The sequence below is a fragment of the Ambystoma mexicanum genome, unplaced genomic scaffold (assembly GCF_040938575.1).
Source record: "Ambystoma mexicanum isolate Mex_15411 unplaced genomic scaffold, UKY_AmexF1_1 Mex_scaf4, whole genome shotgun sequence".
NCBI lineage: Eukaryota > Metazoa > Chordata > Amphibia > Caudata > Ambystomatidae > Ambystoma > Ambystoma mexicanum.
The window spans coordinates 8326333-8345075 of NW_027182455.1; positions in this window are offsets into that span (position 1 = coordinate 8326333).

Sequence of the window (18743 nt, forward strand, 5' to 3'; positions counted from 1 at the left end):
CTCCTTCCCATTCCAATCCTGAGACACTTCCTATAGCATGAGATGTGATATCTCACTGCTTATACCAAACCTGAGACCCTTCCCATAGCATGAGATGTGATATCCAACTCCTTCCCATTCCAATCCTCAGACCCTTCCTATAGCATGAGATGTGATATCTCAATGCTTCTAATATCAAACTTGAGACCCTACCTATAGCATGAGATGTGATATCCAAGTCCTTCCCATTCCAATCCTGAGACACTTCCTATAGCATGAGATGTGATATCCAACTCCTTCCCATTCCAATCCTGAGACCCTTCCTATAGCAGAGCGAAGGCCGTGAGAAACGGCCCGCTCCTCTCTTTGCAGCTCCGCTGCGAGCTGGCATCCGGAGACCTCCGCCGCACCAGGATCCAGCTGATCTGCCTCCCCGTGCAGGAATCAGCAGTCGGTGCGGCCCCCCCGCCCACGAGGCCCTGCACGAAGACAAGATGGCCGTCGCCACCATCACTATGGTAACCAATCAACCACGAGCCCCACAGCGCCCTCATAGGCTCCCACACCTCTACAGGCCCTCCCCTCCTGCTTTAAATGGAGGGGAGGCGCGCCGCGAGGCGAAGCCGCAGAGCGAAGGCCGTGAGAAAAGGCCCGCTCCTCTCTTTGCAGCTCCGCTGCGAGCTGGCATCCGGAGACCTCCGCCGCACCAGGATCCAGCTGATCTGCCTCCCCGTGCAGGAATCAGCAGTCGGTGCGGCCCCCCCGCCCACGAGGCCCTGCACGAAGACAAGATGGCCGTCGCCACCATCACTATGGTAACCAATCAACCACGAGCCCCACAGCGCCCTCATAGGCTCCCACACCTCTACAGGCCCTCCCCTCCTGCTTTAAATGGAGGGGAGGCGCGCCGCGAGGCGAAGCCGCAGAGCGAAGGCCGTGAGAAAAGGCCCGCTCCTCTCTTTGCAGCTCCGCTGCGAGCTGGCATCCGGAGACCTCCGCCGCACCAGGATCCAGCTGATCTGCCTCCCCGTGCAGGAATCAGCAGTTGGTGCGGCCCCCCCGCCCACGAGGCCCTGCACGAAGACAAGATGGCCGTCACCACCATCACTATGGTAACCAATCAACCACGAGCCCCACAGCGCCCTCATAGGCTCCCACACCTCTACAGGCCCTCCCCTCCTGCTTTAAATGGAGGGGAGGCGCGCCGCGAGGCGAAGCCGCAGAGCGAAGGCCGTGAGAAAATGCCCGCTCCTCTCTTTGCAGCTCTTCGCTGCTCGACGATGCCGCAGGGAGGTAAGATCCCTGTTCCAACATTCAATTCCGTACTCACCAGAACCCGCAGCCCATCAGGAAGAAACTCCAACCTCTGTGCACGTACGTCACAGAACACTCAGCACCAAGTCCAACCCAGCCTCACTTCAAGGCTACGCCGCCTCAGGGCAAGATCACTGCCCGCAACACCTGACCTTGTCCCTAGCACCCCCAACCTGCCCATACTCCGTGGTCATCGCATGAACGCATCCCTGTGCTCCCGCCATGCCCACCTGCAATGCAACATCCCTTCACTTCCGGTCATGGACAAGTCTACTTCCTTTAAGCACAGAAAAAAAACAGAACTCCTAACCACCGCCGCAAACCTCCATGGTTCACCCATTTATACTAAACACCATACCAGCGCTCCTAAACCCGCTATGAGGTCTGTAGCCACAGCCAAGTCTGCACCTACCACTGTTGATATGCCTTGCACTGCTGATGTGCCGGCGCCCCCTGCTCATGTGCCATGCATTACTGTTGTGCCTGTACCTTCTGTTGATATGCCTTGCACTGCTGATGTGCCTGCGCCCCCTGCTCATGTGCCATGCATTACTGTTGTGCCTGTACCTACTGTTGATATGCCCTGCACTGCTGATGCCCCTGCTCATGTGCCATGCATTACTGTTGTGCCTGTACCTACTGCTGATATGCCCTGCACTGCTGATGTGCCGGCGCCCCCTGCTCATGTGCCATGCATTACTGTTGTGCCTGTACCTACTGCTGATATGCCCTGCACTGCTGATGTGCCGGCGCCCCCTGCTCATGTGCCATGCATTACTGTTGTGCCTGTACCTACTGCTGTTATGCCATGCACTGTGCATGCGCCCATTGCCAACCCCATTCCTGCAACCCCCCTCAAATGCGCCTTGATTAACTGCAGATCCCTCACTGCCCACTCCCTTGATATCAATGATCTCATCATTCTCAACAACCTAGACCTTCTATTCCTCAGTGAAACCTGGCTTTCCGATGCCTCAGGACCTGCCCTCGCCCTAGCTATCCCACAAGGATACCTCATTTACAGACGAGACCGCTCCTCCCACAGAGGTGGAGGGGTCGCCGTCATTGCCAAAGATTCCCTCTCTGTTGGGATAATCCACAAAAACCTTGATGATAGCTCTGACTACCTCCTCCTAAAACTTAAGCTCTCCCATAACCACACCATAGCATTTCACCTCATCTATCGCCCTCCAGGCATCTCCTATGAATTCCAAGAAGCCCTCACCCATTCAATCACAAACAACCTCAAGAAATCATCTAAAATCCTGCTCCTCGGTGACTTCAACCTGGGCCTTAACGACCCCAAAGACACCCACGCCAAAGCTTTAAAAAATACGCTATCCACCCTTGGGTTCACACAGACCATTTCGAGCCCGACCCACTCAAAAGGCCGTACCCTTGATTGGGTCGCTCACCACAACTGCCCTATCAGCCCCACCCTAATCACTCCTCTGCCATGGACCGATCACCATCTCATCTCCTTCAACATCAACACCTCTAGAGACTCTCAACCTCCCACTACACCTCTCCCTGCCGTCCTCACGCGCAGCGTCAAACTCCTCACCCACGACAACCTCTCTCAGCCCCTCAATGTACCTGCACTGCTTCCCCCTTTCGTGAATGACCCAGTTACCCTCGCCAACGACTTCAAAAGGGTCCTCTCCCATGCCGTTAATATAGTAGCTCCCCTCACTCTTAAAAAAGAAAAGAAAAATAAACACTGCAATGCCTGGTTCACCCAGGACCTCTTTCAGATGCGAGGGAAAAAACGAGCGGCACTGACCACCTGGCGCAATAACCCAACAGAAGCCACCCATCTAGCATTCAAAACCTCCTCTAAACGCTACAAAGCTGCCATTACTGAAGCTAAGGCAACGTCATTCAATGCCAGAATCTCCTCTGCCAAATCAAGAAGCCGCGAAATCTTCTCCATATTCAGAGAACTGGAGACACCCCCTTCTCCACCCTCTCCAATAGTGAAGGATGGATCCTGGTTCAATGCGATCCAATCTGCAATGCTTAATAAACTTGAAACCCTACAAACCAAAATACTCAACCACCAAAAGGAGATATCCAAGCTAATAACCAACAGTCATTCCACTCCACCGACCAAGCCTCCTAACCCCTCCCCCCAGTTCGATTTCAGAGACATAAGTGTCTCAGAGGTCATCTCTCTCCTCCAAATCATCAAACCATCCAACTGCAAGGGGGATGTATGCCCAGCGCAAGTAATTAAAGACTGTGCCCCCTCATTAGCCCCTATCATAGCCGCTTTCATCAATGCCTCCTTTCACTCTGGCGAAGTCCCACTAAATCTAAAGGAAGCCTGGGTTCGCCCGCTCCTCAAAAAACCCTCACTTGATCCAGCCATCCCAACAAACTACAGGCCAATCACCACTGTCCCCTTTCTACTGAAAATTCTGGATAAAGCAGCCTACCTGCAAATACAGAAATTTCTAGAGGACAACCATCTCCTTGGCCTTAGGCAATCAGGGTTCCGGCCACGGCATGGAACCGAAACAGCTCTCCTTGACCTGAAGAATCAAATTGATGACCTTAGAGACTCAGGAAAGCCTGCTCTCCTCTTGCTCCTCGACCTGTCGGCAGCATTTGACCTAGTCAACCACAAAACTCTCTGCCAGCATCTATCGTCAATAGCGAACTTCTCAGACAATGCCTGCAAATGGATAGAATCATTCTTGAAAGACAGATCTATGAAGGTCTTCTCAGACTCCTCTTCTGCCGACCCCAGCACCATCAAGTGTGGCGTCCCGCAAGGCTCATGCACGGCCCCCACCCTCTACAACCTCTTTACAAGGCCCCTGTTCAAAATCCTCGACTCCATGGGCATCTCGTATACTAACTATGCGGATGACACCCAGGTACTTATCCCCCTCTCAGGTGACTACACATCTGACCAAAATACATTGAACGCAATCTACTCAACAATTCAAACCTGGATGGCAGAAAACTGGCTCTGCCTTAACAGTGACAAAACTGAGCTCCTGCTGGTTGGCTCACCGTCCACCCTAAATAAACTAAACAAACAGTACTCCTCCTTCGTCATAGACAGTATCCCCATCACCGTCTCCCAGTCCATCAAAACCCTTGGAGTGTACCTTGAACCTGACATGTCCATGAATAAACAGGTCAACGCCATAACCTCCACATCCGCCTACTACTCCAAACTCATCAATGCGACCAGACCATTCCTGACCCAACAAAACTGTCTCACCATCGCTAGAGCCATCATTGGCTCGAGACTCGACTACTGTAATGCCCTATTCATTGGTACCACTGCCAAGAATATAGCCAAACTCCAAACTGTTCAGAATAACGCGCTCAGAGCTGCCACAGGCCTCTCACGCAAAGACCATATCTCTGAACTCAGAAGACAAGTCCACTGGCTTCCTGTCAAGCAAAGAATTATCTTTAAAGCCTTGGCCTTAACTCACAAATGTCTCCATGACCTTGCTCCTCCTTACCTAAGCCGCAGGATTACCAAACCCATCTCTCAAAAACCATCTAGACTACAATACTCTAACCTCCTGTCTATCCCTAGGACTCACAAAGCGCGTGCGGGCGGCTCCAGCTTCCCATCAGTTGCCCCCACCCTCTGGAATGCGCTCCCTCCGCACCTCAGAGCCATTGAATCCCACACTGCATTCTGCAAAGCCATCAAAACTAACCTCTTTGTCTGAACTCTCAAAACCTACCTGCAACGCACTGTAACCTGTAACTACCCAAATGTTTTCAAGTATTTTTTTCTAGGGCGGCTTCAATGTAACCCTCAAGTAAGCACGCTTAACCACTGTTCCAGCGCCTCGATGTCTGCGGGCTGTTTGTGCGCTTTACAAATTCAAATAAATAAATAAATAAATAAATAAATGAGATATGATATCTCAATACTTCTAATACCAAACGTGAGATTCTTCCGATAACATGAGATGTGATATCCAAATCCTTCCCCTTCCAAACCTGAGACCCTCCCTTTAGCATGAGATGTGATATCCAACTCCTTCCTATTCCAATCCTGAGACCCTTCTGATAGAATGAGATGTGATATCTCAATGCTTCTAATACCAAACCTGAGATCCTTCCGATAGCATGAGATGTGATATCTCAATGCTTCTAATACCAAACCTGAGATCCTTCCTATAACATGAGATGTGATATCCAAATCCTTCCTCTTCCAAACCTGAGACCCTCCCTTTAGCATGAGATGTGATATCCAACTCCTTCCCATTCCATTCCTGAGACCCTTCTGATAGCATGAGATGTGATATCTCAATGCCTCTAATACCAAACCTGAGATCCTACCTCTAACATGAAATGTGATATCCAAACCTTTCCCCTTCCAAACCTGAGAGCCTTCCTATAGCATGAGATGTGATATCCAAGTCCTTCCCATTCCAATCCTGAGACCCTTCCTATAGCTTGAGATGTGATATCCAACTCCTTCCCATTCCAATTCTGAGACCCTTCCTATACTCTGAGACTTGATATCTCAATGCTTCTAATACCAAACATGAGACCCGTAATATAACATGAGATGTGATATCCAAATCCTTCCCCTTCCAAACCTTAGACCCTTCCTTTATCATGAGATGTGATATCCAACTCCTTCCCATTCCAATCCTGAGACCCTTCCGATATCATGAGATGTGATATCTCAAAGCTTCTAATATCAAACTTGAGACCCTCCCTATAGCATGAGATGTGATATCCAAGTCCTTCCCATTCCAATCCTGAGACCCTTCCTATAGCATGAGATGTGATATCTCAATGCTTCTAATACCAAACCTGAGACCCTTCCTATAACATGAGATGGGAATATCCAACTGTTAGGAAAGATTTCGTAATTGTAGGTAATTTTCCTTCCATGTGGCAACCCCTAAACTTTTTGCTGTTGCTTTCACCTTGTTCTTGACTTTGCCAGAGAAGTGCAGCCTTCTGCCGCACTCCTCTGGGCTTTCGCTCCTTTCTTACGGGGAAACTGACATGCCCTTAAGACAGTCAGTACCGGGGAACGCTGTTTCCCGTAGTTTCTTTTATCGTATTGCGGCTTTAGTGCAACATGACACAAGAGGGCACTGTAAGCTAAGTTACAGCTCTCTTGGGTCTCTAGCCTTCTACAGGCCCTAGATACTCTTTTAGGATGGTATTTGATCGGTGCAAGTCATTCAGGGACTGGAATGGTGGCAGCGATCGTTTTGTTTATTTTGAGCTCCTTTTGGCGTTCTGAGCACGTTTTTCGCACTGAACCCAAAATGGTGGCCTGGCTCCCAAAATGGCCAGACCACGAGGCTCCTTTGTCTTGTCCACTGACCGTCTTGCTCCCTTCACCTTCCCCAGGTCGAGCGACCCGGGGCCTTCCTTATTTGGGCATGTACTTTCCCGCGAAACGTGGTTGCTTTCGCGGGCTTCTACATGTCGTTTGTGTGCCTCCAGGGTGTGGGCTGGGATGTCTGGTACCAATACACATCCTGGGTGCCAGAGAGTCTAGGGTGATGTGAATGCCTGGGACCACCGTGGTCCGTGATTGGTCCACGTATGGTATGTGTGTTGATGAGCGGATCTCCCATTGGCTCCCCTCCGTTTTGGCGCAAAGGGAACTGTGGATAAGAGGGGGCTGGAAACACCACTACCATGTCGATCTCCTGAGTTCTCACGAACGAAGGAATACAGGAGCCAAGTATCCTGCAACCACGAGGCTGGACCGAGGAATCGCTGGTGACCCGCTGAAGGAATCCTCCTTTGCACTGCTGTCGTCCTGTGAAACCCTTTCCTCCTTTGATCGAACCAGAAGGCCTGTACTGGTGCTTCGACCTTTGGAATAGCAGGAACAGCTATTCCCGGCGACTTCATCATCTCCTGCCAAGTATGCCTTCGGAAGTGTCTCTGGGCCATCCAGTTGACTGACCAGCTTACAAGGGAGTCCTGCTCTGTAACCGCCGCCAGGTTGTGTTGTATTTCGAGTCCTTGTCACTCTCCCACGCTTCGTACACTTGGCGTTCCCAAGTCTGAAGGGAGGAGTGTACATTTGGCTCGAATACACACGGCCGCTCCGTTGTCCTGCTGCGGCAACAAACTGTGCCGGTTTCGTCGATTGGGACGTCTTTTTGCTCTACACGACTACGAGGCGTTCCCTGCTCTTCTGAACCTGCCAGCTGCTGAAACTAACGTGGAGAAGCCTGGGTCTGCTTGCTTCGGGGACCGGTGAGTAGTATAGCTAGGATCTGGTCGCCCTCCTGCAGTATCCCATTGCTTTTCCCTGCTGTGTAAAAACAGCACCCTTTTGCCGTACTCGCGCTCTGCTTCTGCTCGCTGTGGAGGCTGCGCTTGAGTTGCGGAACCTGTTCTCCTTCTGCTGTGCACTAACCCGAACTGCCTGACTTCCTCCGAAGAGCTTCTCCTTTTGCCCGTTGGCACCGGCGTGGCAGGTACTTTGAGCACAAGGCTCCACTCTTCGCAGGGCTCGGACTTCCATCTAGTTAGGTGCCTCTGAAGGCGAACTGAGTCTAAAGCGTTATCGCACTGCCTGTTTTCCTTCACTGGCAGGTGGACTACACATTTCGTGCCTCTAATGCTTAAGACTGTCGTATTTGTATATATATTGTGTTGATATGGTATGTGTTGGTTTAATACTGTGATATTGTGATTTTTTCGCTACGGTCATTATTTTAAAGGCCTTAAAATAAATGTGTATATATTTTTGATATAACAACTGTTTGGAGTAGTTTGTAAGCGCTCTTGCTTTGTGTGCTCATTGCGGGCTTTCAGTCACCCTCACCCCTCTTGAGACCTAGTCTTGACCGCCGCGATCGCTACCTTGATTGGTCTGGCTCGTCCAGAGGTTACCCTGTTCCAAGTAATTAGGTTGGCCTTCTGAACTTCTGCGCCACCAGGACAGAGTTCAGAAATCCGTCTTAACAAATTGGTGTACAGCGGTGGGATACGACTGAGGGTATCCAGTGTTGCGCTCGAACTAAGGCATTTCAGGTTATTCCAACCAGTACACGTAGTGAATTGTTGTAGTATAACTTTAAAAAGGCCATAGTCCTATCAAACAGTATGGAAACAAATACCTTGTTAACTTTAAATGCTTCCAAATCAGAAACATTGAAGAAGATGTGTGCGAAGAGAGGTGTTTCCTCTCAAGGCACTAAATTGGAAATGATCCAAAGAATCGTGGCGTGGCAAGAAGCGCAGCTTGACGCTATAACTTCTGAGGACAGTGCAGAAGGTGGTGGGGCTGCTCTCACTGGTAGAACCGACGGTTCTGCCGCTGCACTGATCCATCGCGACCACGAGGACAGGGAGGACGAGATGTCTAATGTTTCCTCTGCCAGTGTTGATGGGGATGCTATGCTTGAATTCAAGAAGCAAGAGCTGCGGTTTAGGCAGCAGGAGCTTGAATTCAGCATAGCCAAACTAAAAATCGAACAGGCAGAAAAACAGAAAGACAGGGATCACCAGTTGGAACTGGCCAAGCTTCAGGTTGCAATTGGGTCCCAGGGTCCTGGACATGGGTCTGGGGCCTCCTCTCATCCACGGTTTCCAAAAGATCTGCTCAGTGTGTATGAAGAACGGAATGACATTATGGACTGGCTGAATGCGTTTGAGTATGCATGCGAAGTTCATAAAGTTGACAATGCTGATAAGATTGCGTGGTTACTCAGCAGACTGCCCCATTCTGGCTGTAGTGCCATTATGGAAATGTCGAAGGCTGAGCAAGCTGATTTCGCAATGTTAAAGCAAACTCTCATTTTAAAGTTTGGGAAGACTCCGGCCCAATATTTAAAGCGTTTTCGAGAGTATAAGAAAAAGGAAGGTGGTACTTGGGTATCTTATGTCGCTGAATCTTTGAAAAACTTAACTGGCTGGGTCGAAGGTTATAAGGTTTCTACCTTCGAAGGCATGATAAATCTTGTCATGCTGGAACACATTTTTGGTTCTTCTTCCCCGGAGCTTAAGCAGCATTTGGCCGATTCGAAGGAGATAGATCCTAAGAAGCTGGCCATTGCAGCAGATTTATGGGTGTCACATCGAGTGTCCCATAAGGACAAAACTCATCCTGGTAAGCAGGAGGAAGGGAAAAAGTCCAAAAATATGGAGGGTGGGGAATCTGCTAAATCTTCTTCCCATAAGGGCCACAAAAAGAAAAATAAGGGTAAGACACAAGAGAACTCACAGGGTAGTGGAGGTCCGCCTCCCCAACAGAACTCTGGTTACAATAAGCCTCCCTACGTAAACAGACCCACTGGGGCTTGTTTTTCTTGTGGAGCAACTGACCATGTGAAGGGGGATCCCCGGTGTAAGGTTAGACCTTTGGGGGTCCACTCCGCTAATCTGGCCTTCTCCTCCTACGAGGAAGAAGAGATTACAGGAGCATCCTTCTCCTCAGACTCGTTTCCCAGCGGAATAGAGGCTGAGGTAGTTTTAGTGTCCCTAGGTTCCTGGGAGCCGAAAGTCGCAGAGGCTTATGCTAGGATTCCGGATAATACCAAGCACTACTTTAAAGACAGTGTGCTGATCACTGGAGTGGATACTCCAGCTCTTAGGGATAGTGGGTGCAGTCGCACTGTAGTGGATTCTACCTTGGTAGACTCAGAGGAAGTTGCCAGAGCTACTCTGATGCCCACTAAGTTGGCTGACGGCCCCCTCCGTATGTTTCCAGTAATACCTGTAAATCTTACTTTAAATGGTACAGCAGTCACGATTCCAGTGAGCATTCAGAGAAACGTCCCGGGAAAGGTCTTGTTAGGTAATGATCTCAGAGCTTTAGGGCTCGTAGGAGACACTGCCGAAAGACCCTACACACGGTCTCAAGCACGGGCAGCATTGGCCAAGTCCAATACGCCGCCCCAGCCGAAGGGGAAACCCAAGGCGAAAGGAGTCTACAAGTCAAAACGAGGGAAAGAGAATATTCCCCCGAGCTCGCCTACCACTGCGGTGGAGGAAGTTGGTCAATCGCCCGGGCCTGACGAGGAGGTGGCGATGCCTGAAGTATTCGACCCCAACGATCATCCTGAACTAAAAGACTTGTTAGTTGAAGGAGGTACTGATAGGGACGAATTCAGTAAAGGCCAATGTGAGTGCCCATCTCTGGAAGGCCTAAGGAGACAGGCCTGCTCCCAGCTTGAGGGTGAACCTCCTGGGAAGCATAGGATTTATTGGGAAGGTGGACTCCTGTATAGTGAGCCCACAGAGTCTACAGAAGGAGACCATAGGAGGTTGGTGGTTCCCCTTGCTGTTAGGCCCTTCCTCCTGCAGTTGGCGCATGAAGTTCCCCTTGCTGGTCACCTTGGTATGAAGAGGACCAAGCAAAGGTTATCCATGCACTTCTACTGGCCCAAGATGGGGGTGCAAGTAGAAAGTCACTGCAGGAGTTGTGCCTCCTGCCAGTTGTCTGGTAAGGTTGGCGCGACAATCCAAGCTCCGTTGGTACCGCTCCCAGTTGTGGGGGTACCATTTGAAAGGGTAGGGATCGACATCGTCGGTCCCCTTGACCCGCAAACATCCTCGGGCAATAGGTTTATCCTGGTGCTGGTCGACCATGCAACCAGGTATCCTGAGGCCATCCCATGGAAAACTGTAACTGCCAAGTCAGTTGCAGAAGCTTTACTCGGCATATTTACTAGGGTTGGCTTCCCTAAAGAAGTTGTGCCGGATGATGGCAGCAACTTTATGTCGAAGTATAGGCAGGCTATGTGGAAAGAATGTGGGGTCACCTACAGGTTCTCTTCTGCATACCACCCCCAGACCAATGGTCTGGGGGGGCGTTTCAACAGGACGTTAAAGAGCATGATTGGGGCTCTGGAGGAGCCTCAGAGAAGAAAATGGGATCTTCTTGTTTCATGCTTACTGTTTGCCTACCGAGAGGTACCACAGGAGGGTGTTGGCTTCAGCCCCTTCGAACTTCTGTTCGGTCATCCCGTACGGGGACCCTTAGCCATCGTCAAAGAGGGATGGGAGATGCCCACTCCCCCTGTTACTACCAACGTAGTTGATTATGTGCTAGGGCTCAGAAAACGGATGGTACTTCTGATGGGCTTGGCTAGTGATAAACATTTCAATCCTGAGACCCTTCCGATATCATGAGATTTGTTATCTCAATGCTTCTAATATCAAACTTGAGACCCTCCCTATAGCATGAGATGTGACATCCAAGTCCTTCCCATTCCAATCCTGAGACCCTTCCTATAGCATGAGATGTGATATCTCAATGCTTCTAATACCAAACCTGAGACCCTTCCTATAACATGAGATGGGATATCCAACTCCTTCCCATTCCAATCCTGAGACCCTTCCGATAGCAGAGATGTGATATCTCAATGCTTATACCAAACCTGAGACCCTTCCTAAGGCCTGAGATGTCATATACAACTCCTTCCCATTGCAATCCTGAGACCCTTCCTATAGCATGAGATGTGATATCTCAATGCTTATACCAAATCTGAGACCCTTCCTATAGCATGAGATGTGATATCCAACACCTTCCCATTCCAATCCTGAGACCCTTCCTATAGCATGAGAAGTGATATCTCCATGCTTATACCAAACCTGAGACCCTTCCTATAGCATGAGATGTGATATCCAAATCCTTCCCATTCCAATCCTGAGACCCTTCCTATAGCATGAGATGTGATATCTCAATGCTTGTACCAAACCTGAGAGCCTACCTATAGCATGAGATGTGATATCCAAGTCCATCCCATTCCAATCCTTAGACCCTTCCTACAGCATGCGATGTGATATCTCAATGATTCTAATACCAAACCAGAGACCCGTCCTTTAACATGAGATGGGATATCCAACTCCTTCCCATTCCAATCCTGAGCCACTCCTGATAGCAGAGATGTGATATCTCAATGCTTATACCAAACCTGAGACCCTTCCTATAACATGAGATGTGATATCCAACTCCTTCCCGTTCCAAACCTAAGACACTTCCTATAGCATATGTGATATCCAACTCCTTCCCATTCCAAACATGAGACCCTTCCTATAGCAAGAATGTAATATCCAACTCCTACCCATTCCAATCCTGAGACCATTCCTATAGCATGAGATGTGATGTCTCAATGCTTCCAATACCAAACCTGAGATCCTTCCTATAACATGAGATGTGATATCCAACTCCTTCCCATTCCAATCCTGAGACCTTATGATAGCATGAGATGTGATATCTCAATGCCTCTTATACCAAACCTGAGATCCTTCCGATAGCATGAGATGTGATATCTCAATTTGAAAGGGTAGGGATCGACATCGTTGGTCCCCTTGACCCGCAAACATCCTCGGGCAATAGGTTTATCCTTGTGCTGGTCGACCATGCAACCAGGTATCCTGAGGCCATCCCATTGAAAACTGTAACTGCCAAGTCAGTTGCAAAAGCTTTACTCGGCATATTTACTAGGGTTGGCTTCCCTAAAGAAGTTGTGTCAGATCGTGGCAGCAACTTTATGTCGAAGTATATGCAGGCTATGTGGAAAGAATGTGGGGTCACCTACAAGTTCTCTTCTGCATACCACCCCCAGACCAATGGTCTGGTGGAACGTTTCAACAGAACGTTAAAGAGCATGATTGGGGCTCTGGAGGAGCCTCAGAGAAGAAAATGGGATCTTCTTTTACCATGCTTGCTGTTTGCCTACAGAGAGGTACCACAGGAGGGTGTTGGCTTCAGCCCCTTCGAACTTCTGTTCGGTCATCCCGTACGGGGACCCTTAGCCATCGTCAAAGAGGGATGGGAGATGCCCACTCCCCCTGTTACTACCAATGTAGTTGATTATGTGCTAGGGCTCAGAAAACGGATGGTACTTCTGATGGGCTTGGCTAGTGATAAATTGAAGGCAGGGCAAGCGCTGGTGAAACATTGGTACGACCAGAAAGCTTCCCTCATCAACTTTACACCTGGTCAGCAAGTCCTGATCATGAATCCAATAAGGCCTCGAGCTTTACAGGGCAAATGGTCAGGCCCTTACACAGTGGTGGAGCCCCTGGGTGAGGTGAACTATTTAGTGGACCTTGGAAGGCCTGGACAGGCTCCAAAAGTGTTTCACGTGAATAGGCTGAAGGCTTTCGTCCCAAGAGTCGAAATCGCAGCACTGCTACTGGCTTCAGATGTTGAGGAAGAGGAGTCAGAACCTCTCCCCGACCTGTTCCAAAGCGGTCCTTCAGATAGCTCCGTTGAGGGTGTCCGAGTGGCCCCTCACCTGACTCCGAATCAGCAGGCTGAGGTGAAAAGTTTGCTTAGGCAGTTTTCCCCCCTGTTTTCACAGTCCCTTGGTTTGACACCTTGGTGCAAACATAACATTGACACAGGAGACAGTGTACCTACCAAAAGTAGGGGATACAGGATGTCAGATAAAGTACGGTCTTATATTAAGACCGAGGTCAACAAGATGTTAGATCTTGGGGTGATTGAACCCTCTAGTAGTCCTTGGTCCAGCCCAGTGGTGTTGGTTCCAAAGGCAGGCACTTCTGAATTGAGGTTCTGCGTGGATTACAGGGCTCTGAATGCTGTCACCAAGACAGATGCACACCCCTTGCCTCGAACAGATGAGCTGGTGGATACTTTGGGTGCCTCCAGGTACCTCAGCACGTTTGACCTCACTGCTGGCTATTGGCAAATAGCTTTAGCAGAACATGCCAAGGAGAAGACAGCATTTTCTACTCCAGACGGCCTTTACCAATTCCGGGTAATGCCGTTCGGGTTGAAGAATGCACCTGCCACTTTCCAGAGGCTTGTGAATCATGTGTTGAATGGGTTGGACGATATAGCAGTTTTCAGTGCCACCTGGGAAGACCATGTGAAACACCTCGGGATTGTGCTCCAGGCTCTTCGGAAAGCCCACTTGACCATAAAGGCTAGTAAATGCCAGATTGGACAAGGCTCAGTGGTTTACCTTGGACATGAAGTAGATGGAGGGAGGATACAGCCTCTACCCAGTAAAGTACAAGCAGTACAAGACTGGCCTACCCCCACTACGCAAACCCAAGTGAGAGCCTTCTTAGGACTCACGGGTTATTATCGAAATTTTGTGGCAGACTATGGCACCATAGCTGCTCCTCTGACTGCCCTCACAACTCCGAAGAAACCCAAGAAGGTAACTTGGACCGACGAGTGTGAGAAGGCCTTCAATGGCTTAAAAGACTCCTTGTGCCAGGCCCCTGTGCTAAGGGCCCCTGATTATCAAAGACCTTTTATCGTGCAGACGGATGCCTCTGACACTGGGATAGGAGCTGTACTATCACAAGTAGATGAGAAGGGTAAGGAACACCCTATCGGTTTTATTAGTCGCCAGTTTAAGGACAGAGAGCTCAGATGGTCCACGGTAGAGAAAGAATGTTTCTCTGTTGTGTGAGCCCTAAGGAAGCTGAGGCCCTACCTCTATGGGACCCACTTCACTGTGCAGACTGACCATAAGCCGTTAAAGTGGCTAATGAACATGAAGGGGGAGAATCCAAAGTTGCTTAGGTGGTCCATGAGTCTACAAGGCTTTGACTTCACTATTGAGCATAGGCCAGGTGTCCAACATAGCAATGCTGATGGGTTGTCCAGAATGTTTAACCGACCTGAACAAGAGACTCATCCAGGGGTGGATTAGTTCCCCCTGTCCATAGTCTGGGAGGGGCGAGTGTTAGGAAAGATTTCGTAATTGTAGGTAATTTTCCTTCCATGTGGCAACCCCTAAACTTTTTGCTATTGTTTTTAACCTTGTTCTTGACTTTGCCAGAGAAGTACAGCCTTCTGCCGCACTTCTCTGGGCTTTCGCTCCTTTCTTACGGGGAAACTGACATGCCCTTAAGACAGTCAGTACCGGGGAACGCTGTTTCCCGTAGTTTCTTTTATCATGTTGCGGCTGTAGTGCAACATGACACAAGAGGGCACTGTTAGCTAAGTTACAGCTCTCTTGGGTCTCTAGCCTTCTACAGGCCCTAGATACTCTTTTAGGATGGTATTTTGATCGGTGCAAGTCATTCAGGGACTGGAATGGTGGCAGCGATCGTTTTGTTTATTTTGAGCTCCTTTTGGCGTTCTGAGCACGTTTTTCGCACTGAACCCAAAATGGTGGCCTGGCTCCCAAAATGGCCAGACCACGAGGCTCCTTTGTCCTGTCCACTGACCGTCTTGCTCCCTTCACCTTCCCCAGGTCGGGCGACCCGGGGCCTTCCTTATTTGGGCATGTACTTTCCCGCGAAACGTGGTTGCTTTCGCGGGCTTCTACATGTCGTTTGTGTGCCTCCAGGGTGTGGGCTGGGATGTCTGGTCCCAATACACATCCTGGGTGCCAGAGAGTCTGGGGTGGTGTGAATGCCTGGGACCACCGTGGTCCGTGATTGGTCCACGTATGGTATGTGTGTTGATGAGCGGATCTCCCATTGGCTCCCCTCCGTTTTGGCGCGAAGGGAACCGTGGATAAGAGGGAGCTGGAAACACCACTACCATGTCGATCTCCTGAGTTCTCACGAACGAAGGAATACAGGAGCCAAGTATCCTGCAACCACGAGGCTGGACCGAGGAATCGCTGGTGACCCGCTGAAGGAATCCTCCTTTGCACTGCTGTCGTCCTGTGAAACCCTTTCCTCCTTTGATCGAACCAGAAGGCCTGTACTGGTGCTTCGACCTTTGGAATAGCAGGAACAGCTATTCCCGGCGACTTCATCATCTCCTGCCAAGTAAGCCTTCGGAAGCGTCTCTGGGCATCCAGTTGACTGACCAGCTTACAAGGGAGTCCTGCTCTGTAACTGCCGCCAGGTTGTGTTGTATGTCGAGTCCTTGTCACTCTCCCACGCTTCGTACACTTGGCGTTCCCAAGTCTGAAGGGAGGAGTGTACATTTGGCTTGAATACACACGCCCGCTCCGTTGTCCTGCTGCGGCAACAAACTGTGCTGGTTTCGTCGATTGGGACGTCTTTTTGCTCTACACGACTACGAGGCGTTCCCTGCTCTTCTGAACCTGCCAGCTGCTGAAACTAACGTGGAGAAGCCTGGGTCTGCTTGCTTCGGGGACCGGTGAGTAGTTTAGCTAGGATCTGGTCGCCCTCCTGCAGTATCCCATTGCTTTTCCCTGCTGTGTAAAAACAGCACCCTTTTGGCCGTACTCGCGCTCTGCTTCTGCCCGCTGTGGAGGCTGCGCTTGAGTTGCGGAACCTGTTCTCCTTCTGCTGTGCACTAACCCGAACTGCCTGACTTCCTACGAAGAGCTTCCCCTTTTGCCCGTTGGCACCGGCGTGGCAGGTACTTTGAGCACAAGGCTCCACTCTTCGCAGGGCTCGGACTTCCATCTAGTTAGGTGCCTCTGAAGGCGAACTGAGTCTAAAGTGTTTTCGCACTGCCTGTTTTCCTTTCCTTTCAGGTGGACTACATATTTCGTGCTTTAAACGCTTGCGACTGTGTATTTGTATATATATTGTGTTGATATGGTATGTGTTGGTTTAATATTGTGATATTGTGATTTTCTCGCTACGGTCATTGTTTTAAAGGCCTTAAAATAAATGTGTATCTATTTTTGATATAACAACTGTTTGGAGTAGTTTGTAAGCGCTCTTGCTTTGTGTGCTCACTGCGGGCTTTCAGTCACCCTGACCCCTCTTGAGACCTAGTCTTGACCGCCGCGATCGCTACCTTGATTGGTCTGGCTTGTCCAGAGGTTACCCTGTTCCAAGTAATTAGGTTGGCCTTCTGAACTTCTGCGCCACCAGGACAGAGTTCAGAAATCCGTCTTAACAGAAGGGTCTCAGGTTTGGTATAAGCATTGAGATATCACATCACATGCTATAGGAATGGTCTCAGGATTGGAATGGGAAGGACTTGGATATCACATCTCATGCTATAGGCAGGGTCTCAGGTTTGGAAAGGGAAGGAGATGGATATCACATTTCATGTTAGAGGTAGGATCTCAGGTTTGGTATTAGAGGCATTGAGATATCACATCTCATGCTATCAGAAGGGTCTCAGGATTGGAATGGGAAGGAGTTGGATATCACATTTCATGCTAAAGGGAGGGTCTCAGGTTTGGAAGGGGAAGGATTTGGAAATCACATCTCATATTATAGGAAGGATCTCAGGTTTGGTATTAGAAGCATTGAGATATCACATCTCATGCTATCGGAAGGATCTCAGGTTTGGTGTAAGAGGCATTGAGATATCACATCTCATGCTATCATAAGGGTCTCAGGATTGGAATGGGAAGGAGTTGGATATCACATCTCATGTTATAGGAAGGATCTCAGGTTTGGTATTAGAAGCATTGAGACATCACATCTCATGCTATAGGAAGGGTCTCAGGATTGGAATGGGAAGGAGTTGGATATCACATCTCATGCTATAGGAAGGGTCTCAGGTTTGGTATAAGCATTGAGATATCACATCTCATGCTATAGGAAGGGTCTCAGGATTGGAATGGGAAGGATTTGGATATCACATCTTATGCTATAGGAAGGGTCTCAGGTTTGGTATAAGCATTGAGATATCATATCTCATGCTATAGGAAGGGTCTCAGGATTGGAATGGGAAGAAGTTGGATATCACATCTCATGCTATAGGAAGGGTCTCAGGTTTGGTATAAGCATTGAGATATCACATCTCATGCTATAGGAAGGGTCTCAGGGTTGGAATGGGAAGGAGTTGCGTATGACATCTCATGCCATAGGAAGGGTCTCAGGTTTGGTATAAGCATTGAGATATCACATCACATGCTATAGGAAGGGTCTCAGGATTGGAATGGGAAGGACTTGGATATCACATCTCATGCTATAGGCAGGGTCTCAGGTTTGGAAAGGGAAGGAGATGGATATCACATTTCATGTTAGAGGTAGGATCTCAGGTTTGGTATTAGAGGCATTGAGATATCACATCTCATGCTATCAGAAGGGTCTCAGGATTGGAATGGGAAGGAGTTGGATATCACATTTCATGCTAAAGGGAGGGTCTCAGGTTTGGAAGGGGAAGGATTTGGAAATCACATCTCATATTATAGGAAGGATCTCAGGTTTGGTATTAGAAGCATTGAGATATCACATCTCATGCTATCGGAAGGATCTCAGGTTTGGTATAAGAGGCATTGAGATATCACATCTCATGCTATCATAAGGGTCTCAGGATTGGAATGGGAAGGAGTTGGATATCACATCTCATGTTATAGGAAGGATCTCAGGTTTGGTATTAGAAGCATTGAGACATCACATCTCATGCTATAGGAAGGGTCTCAGGATTGGAATGGGAAGGAGTTGGATATCACATCTCATGCTATAGGAAGGGTCTCAGGTTTGGTATAAGCATTGAGATATCACATCTCATGCTATAGGAAGGGTCTCAGGATTGGAATAGGAAGGATTTGGATATCACATCTTATGCTATAGGAAGGGTCTCAGGTTTGGTATAAGCATGGAGATATCACTTCTCATGCTATAGGAAGTGTCTCAGGATTGGAATGGGAAGG